The sequence below is a fragment of the Ursus maritimus genome, assembly GCF_017311325.1.
Source record: "Ursus maritimus isolate PB19 chromosome X unlocalized genomic scaffold, ASM1731132v1 scaffold_X1, whole genome shotgun sequence".
Classification (NCBI taxonomy): Eukaryota; Metazoa; Chordata; class Mammalia; order Carnivora; family Ursidae; genus Ursus; species Ursus maritimus.
The window spans coordinates 23033709-23042074 of record NW_024423319.1 but is presented as its reverse complement, the minus strand read 5'-3'; the positions used below and the strand labels follow the sequence as shown (position 1 = coordinate 23042074).

At 37.6% G+C, this 8366-nt stretch overlaps 1 pseudogene; it reads right to left on the bottom strand.

The window, feature by feature from the left end:
- The window catches only part of LOC103680507, a 68521-nt pseudogene extending 65791 nt beyond the window's left edge, over positions 1 to 2730 (bottom strand).
- Positions 2731 to 8366: the final 5636 nt, after the last annotated feature.

The window sequence follows — 8366 nt, the reverse complement described above, 5'->3', positions numbered from 1 at the left end:
AGGACCATGGGCATTCTGGATACTTTTCCATGTAACTTAATTTGCCTTTAGAGACTGCTTGGGCCTGATAATGTGTGTGGTATCTCCGTTTGATGATGAAGTGCTGCTGTGCAAGCCCAATTTTATGGCTAAGTGGCTTACCCAGTTCATGATGGGCAATTCAGGTGTCCCATGGTTAAGCATTCAGTATCTACTAAGGCCCAGTAATATGCCAAGAACTGTTTATAATAAAGAAAACAGTTATCTATAGATGATGGCAAAGCCTTGTTCCAAAATCCTACAGGCTTGCACTGTGCTTCACCTATAGGGGTCCGCCAAAAAGCATCCCTACCTGCAACTGATACCTCAAGCACCATTTGACCTGTGGTATCATATTGTTCAAGTGGCAGAGCAGCTTGCACAGCAGAAGCAGCCTAGACTAGTTGCAGAGCCTTCTCTTCTGGGCCTTACTCAAAACTAGCATCTTTTCAGGTCAATCAGTAAATGGGTTAGAATAATGCTGATAAATAGCATTGTTGAGCATTTTTTCATGTACCTATTGGCCATTTGTATGTCTTCTTTGGAAAAATGTGTATTCAAATCCTTTGCCCATTTTTTTTAAAATTGGTTTGCTTGTTATTTTGCTATTGAGTTGTATGAGTTCCCTATAGATTTTGGATATTAACCCCTCATAAGATACACGATTTGCAAAAATTTTCTCCCATTCTGTAGAATGCCTTTTTATTTTACTTACCATTTCTCTGTGCAAAATCTTTTTATTTTGATATAGCCCCAATTGTTTATATTTTTGTTGCATGTGATTTTGGTGTCATATCCAACAAATCATTCCCAAGTCCAATATTATATAACTGATTCCCTATGATATCTTCTAGTAGTTTTACAGTTTTGGATTTCACATATAGTCTTACATTACGTCTTATATTAAGCCAGCTGGTGACTGGGTGAGATAGGGGCCTGAATTCCCAGGATCCTGAAGGGAACCTATTGTTATGGGATATGCCTCAGGTTTCTTGAGCCAGCAAATGTGAGGGTGAGCCTGTGGCCTTACAACCCATGAGAAGCCCTGCCATGGAAGCTGCCTGGGGCCATAGAAGCTCCCTAGGCTGCTGAAGTAGGCAGGCACCAATGTGAGCCAGGGTCTGGGTTCATAGGAGTCTGAGAGGAGCCAAGGATCCCGCTGGGGCCACCAAAGCAAGCAGGAGCTAGTGTGGGCCTGTGCCCTGGGTTTGTGGGAGCCCACAGGGAGCCACCTAGGACTGCAAGATTTGACCTAGTTTTGGGGTGGGCAGTCTCTTTAATCCACAGTGAAGTCAAGTGGTCATTTTATTCTCCTTCTCTCATGAGGGATGTGTCTCCATGCTGGGCTGCCCAGGTTTGGGGGAGGAGTAATAGGAGTTCTATCTTTCTTAACATCCTCAATGTGTCTTTTTCTTTTTTTTTTTTAAGATTTTATTTATTTATTCGACAGAGATAGAGACAGTCAGCGAGAGAGGGAACACAAGCAGGGGGAGTGGGAGAGGAAGAAGCAGGCTCATCGCGGAGGAGCCTGATGTGGGGCTCGATCCTGTAACGCCGGGATCACGCCCTGAGCCGAAGGCAGGCGCTTAACTGCTGTGCCACCCAGGCGCCCCTCAATGTGTCTTTTTCTTATTTCTCATCTTCATCCAGTTGTTTTTATCCCTCAAGTTTACCCCTTCACTCTTGTGAATGTATTTTTACATGCACACAGTTGCTCAAATTAATGTTTTGGGGAGAAGGTCAAGGGATAGAAATTCTTACAGCACCATTTTGCTGAAGTCACTCCAAGAACTCTCCCATTGCATTCTGGTTTCCCAATTCAGTGATTGCAGTTCCCACTGTGCAGTCTGTCCTACCTTAGAAAAAAATGATCCCAGAGCTCTTCAGGGATGCCTATGTTTCCCATCACAAATTTATTTCTCATAGTATTGGTAAAAGGTATGTATTCTGGATCCTCCCAGTGTGGGTGAGTAACCCTTAGTTGACAAATCCTTTCCCACATCCCAATCCCCTTAAGCCTTTGAATCCCAACTACTCTATTAAAACAAAGCATATCTATCATTTTCAATTTGCTCATGGTGGGCCTCCATCAGGGTCCTATCTAACTATACAAGATGCAAAATTAAATGCAGACCCTTTTGTTAGTAAGTTCATGTCAAGAATTCTACCTGATGCAACTTTATGTTTTTTTCATCATTATTCTACACTCTTAGTATCTATTCTCAAACACGTTCCTCAGATTTCTGTCTGTACATTAGAACCTGCAAGTAGTTCTTTTGGGGTGTAGCACACTTCCTCATGGGTCACATTTAAAGGGCTTGCTGAAATCTTATCTTTAGGTGCCTGATGGGACTTGAGTCTAGTTATAGTTGTAGAAACCAAGAGGGATGGTGGAGGTGGGTCATAAGGAGAATCAGCATTATCTTGCATGACAACTCCCTCAGGTAAAGCCATTACAATTTCTTCATGCAATGCCACATTAATCTAATCATTTTGAGATGAAAAGGTTGATATCACTTTGGGTAAAGAGGCTAATATCCCTTGGGATGGGGATACTGCTGCCAGTGGGAGTGGGGAAGTCATTTCTGCTTGAGTTAAGATGGCCAATCTCACTGGCATTGGAAAGAACTCTTCTACAGGTTCTTCTCTGCCCACTGGCATTGGAAAGAACTCTTCTACAGGTTCTTCTCTTCTACTCTGCCCACTTGTCATTATCCCAACTTAGATCCCACTCTTTCCTAATCAATGCCCTCAATTTAACAGTAGACACTTTATGAGACTGGAAATTCAAACTGCAATATAATTCAGTCAGTTGCAGTATGAGGTTCTGTGTTTGATTTTCAGCAATTTCAGCCCTGCAGCTACAAGAGATAAAGGTCTCCTTCAGGGTACACTTAGAAGCTCTCAGGTCATTTATGTGGTATCTGAGCTGGGGATTTGTAAACCCTGAGCTCATCTTTTACCTTCACCACTTTGTCAAGGGAAATTAGGAGAAAACCACCAATGTTATTATATATGCTAGTGTTCAAAATAAATGTTCAAAAGTAGATACAGAATCACCTTGCTCTTTGATTCTTATAGATGGTTTGTTAGGTGTATCCAGTGCAGACATTTTGCATGTCTCTATAAAGAGTTCACACCATGGGTTTTTAACATTCTCTTTACTACTGGAAATAGGGATATTAGCATTTTCAAAACCAATTATATTAAAGAGACAATTTCAGAAATCCTAAGACCAATTTAGAAAACTTATCCTTAAAATTCTGTTTCTCTAGGGCCATATTTGGTATCAAAGTCTGTATTAGGGCTCTCCAGAGATTAAGAACCCCCCCAAATTATAGAGAAATAGATGTAGGTATAGATATATAGATAAATGAAGATTCACATGATAAGGGAACTGAGATGTCTCCTGATCTATCTGCCATCTGCGAGCTGAAGACCCAGGAACAACAATGGTTTGATTCAGCCTGAGGCCAAAGGCCTGAAGAACCAAAAGCACAGTCCAAGAGCAGGAGTAGACATTATGAGATGCCCCAGCTCAACTAGTGAGGTAAGAAAAAACGGACAAATTCCTCCTTCCCTTGATTTTTGCCCTATTCAGGCTTTCAGTGGATTGATGATGCCCTCCCACATTGTGAAGTGCAATCTTCTTTACCGAGTCTATCAAATTAAATGTTCGTCTCATCTAGTAAAACCCTTACAGACACACACAGAAATAATGTTTAATCTGGGCTCCCAAGGCATGTCAAGTTGATACAAAATTAACAATCACAACAGCAGAAGTCATAGCTTACCCCTCTATCAATCACTACATAGCATTGAGAATCGCATACATTAGACATTGGATTCTATTTTTTGTGTTCCTATAATCAAATGATAGAATGAGGGGCTCTGATTATTCTGTTCTTGAATTTTCTCAAAGAAAGTAATGGGAAAATTCATATTAACTTGAGAAACTAATAAATATACTAAAGAATTATATTTTAATACCTACATACACAGTGTTCTATAAAACCTAAGAGCTAGATGGGGCACCTGGGTGACTCAGTTAAGCGTCTGCCTTCGGCCCAGGGTGTGATCTCAGGGTCCTGGGATTGAGCCCCACGTCAGGCTCCCTGCTCTGCTGGGAGCCTGCTTTTTCCTCTCCCACTACCCCTGCTTGTGTTCCCTCTCATTGACTGTTTCCCTCTCTATCAAATAAGTAAATAAAACCTTTAAAAAAATCTAAGAGCTAGAAAAAATGACATAAAACTTATAAAGATTGATAATGTTAAAATCCTGTCATCTTCTAGCTGTACTCTGTAATGGCATTGTAAGGATATCCTGGACCCAATCCTCAGTGAAACAACCAAAATGCCGAAATCTGTTTTTTAAAGAATGAATTTCAAGTCTTTGGAAATTAACTAAAACATTCTAAGATCAAATAGAATCTGTGGTATTTCAACAATGGCCCTAATCTCAGTTTCCCTTGTCTGCAGCTTAGCTCAACAAAAGCACCAATCCAGTGGGTATGGTCAAGAAGATGGGACTTCTAAAACATTTTGTGTACTATCAAATGTATAAATTCTCACTGGGTGGAGTAAGCTTCCACATTTCCACATTTCAAATACCTTCCATCTCAGTGGAAAAGGCTAACTTCCTTTGAGTGTAGCCAAAAGATCAGAGACTCTCTTACTCCAACCAGCCACCATTCATAAAATGGAGAATCTACTTCAGGTGCATCAGGCTGAGAAATACTAGTCTCAATCGTGCTCTATGACTTCAGTTTTAGGGCAGAGAGTCCACACCACGAGAAGCAAGCCAAGAAAGCTAGGGACTAAAACCTTTTCCCATGCCCAGTGTAGTGGCTCAGCAAGTTTTCACAGGTATAAAAGAAGTTCATGAAAAAGGAAAGCTAAAAATGCTTACCCAAATGAACTGACTTTATGTGAACAGAACTCAAGAAAGTTCAAGTCTAAGGGCACTCAAATATGCCTTTTCTTAATTAATAGCAACAAGCTAAACCATAGGCCAGTTAGTTCATGAGAGAAAACTGGTAAAGAGCCAGAGAAGAAGAGGCTTCCTGAAGTTAAAACAAATCTCAAAGACTGGCTTAAAATTCTTCTCATTCCTGAAGTTGTTTGGATTAGATTGTGGAGCAAAGTATGCCCTAAGGAATTATTGAAAAAATAGGTAAATCAGTAGAGCCTCACAGCTGTAATTGATAACAAATGAGGCATAGGTTAACAGAGAAATCAAGGAAAAAACAGTCAAAAAGAGCCCTGCTCAACTATTGTAATCACAGAGTGACTGTGATATGCCCAAGGCTGAGCTCCCTGAAAAGTAACGTCAAATATGTTAAATTAACTAAAGAAAATAATCGTTAAAAGGTAAAAGTAGCTATAATATCAATATCTCATCAAATGTATAATATCAATAAAGATAAATTATAACAAAGAACCTAATTGAAATTCTGAAGTTGAAAAGTAAAATAACCAAACTGAAAAATGTACTGGAAGGGTGCAAGAGTTCATTTGACCTAGCAGAAGAGTCAGTCAACATGCAGTTAGATCAACAGAGATTATGAAACATAAAGAACAGAGAAAAAAGAAAAATTAACAAAGTCTCAGAGAAATATGAAACATCTTTAAATGAACCAACTTATACATATTGGGAGTGACAAAATGAGAGGAAAGGAAGAAAGGAGTAGAAAAAATATTCAAATAAGTAATGGCTAAAAACTTTTCAAATTTTCTGAAAAGCATTTATCTATACTTCCAAAAGGATAAAGAAAGTCCACTCAGGATAAACACAAAGAAAGTGAAATCTGCACTCAGACACATCATAGAGAAAATTCTGAAAGCCAAAGAGGAAATCTTGAAAACAAGAAAGAAAATAACTTATTGCATAGAAGGGAACGTCAGTAAGATTAACAACTGACTTATTAAAAATAACAGATGCCAGGGGTGCCTGAGTGGCTCAGTTGTTAAGTGTCTGCCTTCAACTCAGGTCATAATCTCATGGTCCTGGGATCGAGCCCCACATCAGGCTCCCTGCTCAGTGGGAATCCTGCTTCTCCCTCACCCACTCCCCCTGTTTGTGTTCCCTCTCTCACTGTCTTCTGTCAAATAAATAAATAAAATCTTTTAAAAAAATAAAAATAAAAATAACAGATGCCAGAAGACAGTGGGATGACATACTTAAAAAGTTAAAAGAAGGGGGAAAAGTGGCAATCAAGAAATTTTATTCAGCAAAATCATCTTTCAAAAACCAAAATGAGATATGGCATTCTAAAATAAGCAAAAACAGAATCCTTTGATAATGAGCATGCTTTAAAACAAATATTAAAGAAATTCTTCAGTCTAAAAACAAATGATCTCAGACAGTAATTCAAATCCACATAATAAAACAAAAAGCACCAGCAAAGTAATTATATAATTGTGTGTGTGTGTATGTATCTACATCTATATCTATCTATCTATCTATCTATCTATCTATCTATCTATCTATCATCTATCTATCTATCTATCTATCTATCTATCACCTATCTATATCTATCATCTATCTATCTATATAGTGCTGGGCATATAACATATAGGAATGTAATATGTTTGACAATAATAACATGAATAGGTAAATGAGAGCAAATTTGTATGAAATAAGGAAGTGACTCTAGATGGTAATTTGAATCCACAAAAACCTGTACTGAGAACTAGAATTGGTAAATAAAAAAGTAAATATAACAAAATCCCTAAATATAAGCTTGTTTTTATTTATTCTCTTAGCTTCTTTAACACACACGGTATTTTACAAAGTAATCATCCAAACAACGTAATGTTGGGTTTTAATGCATAGATATGATATGTATAACAATAATAGCAAAATAGAGGGTTAAAGTATTGTGTGAATAACAATTCTAAATCTCACTTAGGTTATTATGAATCTGAAGTAGATTCTCTTACGTTAAGTTGTATATGTGGTTAATCCTGGAGGAAGCAATACAAAATAACTCTAAAAAATAGAGTAACATAATCACTGATGCAATGAAATATGAAACTTAAATAAAAAAACTCCCATGATGCAAAAAAAGAAGCAGTAAAAGAAGAGTAGAAAAATAAAAATGTATTGAGAAAGGAATGTTTGGATGGCTCAGTTGGTTAAGCATCTGCCTTTAGCTCAGGTCATGATCCCAGGGTCCTGGTATCAAGCCCCGGCTTAGGTTGGTATCTCTGCTCAGCAGGAAGCCTGCTTCTTCCCGTCCCCCCACTTATGCTCTCTCTCTCTCTCTCTCTCAAGTGAATAAATAAAATCTTTAAGAAAGTATTGAGACATAAAAAACAAACATTAAAATGATAAATACAAATCCAATGTCAATAATAAGATTAAATGAGAATGTATTAAATAGTTCCATCCAATGACAGAGATTTTCAGTGGATTAAAAAAAAAGATCCAATTATATGCTATCTATAGGAGACACAGTTACCCTCAGAGATACAAATAATTTGAGGATAGAAACATGAAAAAGACATTGTACAAACAGCACCATAAGGTAGTTGGACTGGCTCTGCTAATATCAAACAAAATAGCCTTTAAAGTATGTTGAAGATGGATATTATACAATGGTAAATCTATCAGAAAGATATAAAAATTATAAGCAGATACACACCTAACAACAGAGCCCTAAAGTTCATGAAGCAAAAACTGACAAAATTGAAGGGAGAAGTAAACAATTCAACAATAATAGAGACGTGAACACATTACTTTTTAAATAGGTCAAACAAAGAGGCAAACAATCAACAATGAAATAGAAGATTTCAGCAACACTATGTAATAACTAGACCCAATAAACATCTATAGGCCATTCAATTCAACAGCAGCATAGCACAAATTCTTAAGTGCTCATAAATCACTCTCTATGATCGAGTATATGGTAGGCCATAAAATAACCTTAAATAATATACTTAAAAATATTAAAAGTATACAAGTGTGTTCTCCATTGAATATGGAATGAACTTGTAAATTCAAATAACAACACAATTTGGAAAAATCAAAATTATTTGGAAATAAGACAACACTTCTATATAACTAATGGATGAAAGAAAAAAATTGCAGGGATAATCATAAAATATATTGAGATAAATGAGAATGAAGATATACCAAAACTAATGGGACACAGTAAAAGCCATCATTAGAAGGAAATTTAAAGTTACAATTGCCTAGATTAAAAAAATTTAGGGGCACTGGGGTTGATGGGTTGTTTAAGCTTTTGACTTCAGCTCAGGTCATGATCTCAGGGTCCTGGGAATGAGCCCTACATTGAGCCCCACATCAAGCCCCAGGTTGGGTTCCTCACTCAGTGGGGAGTCCGT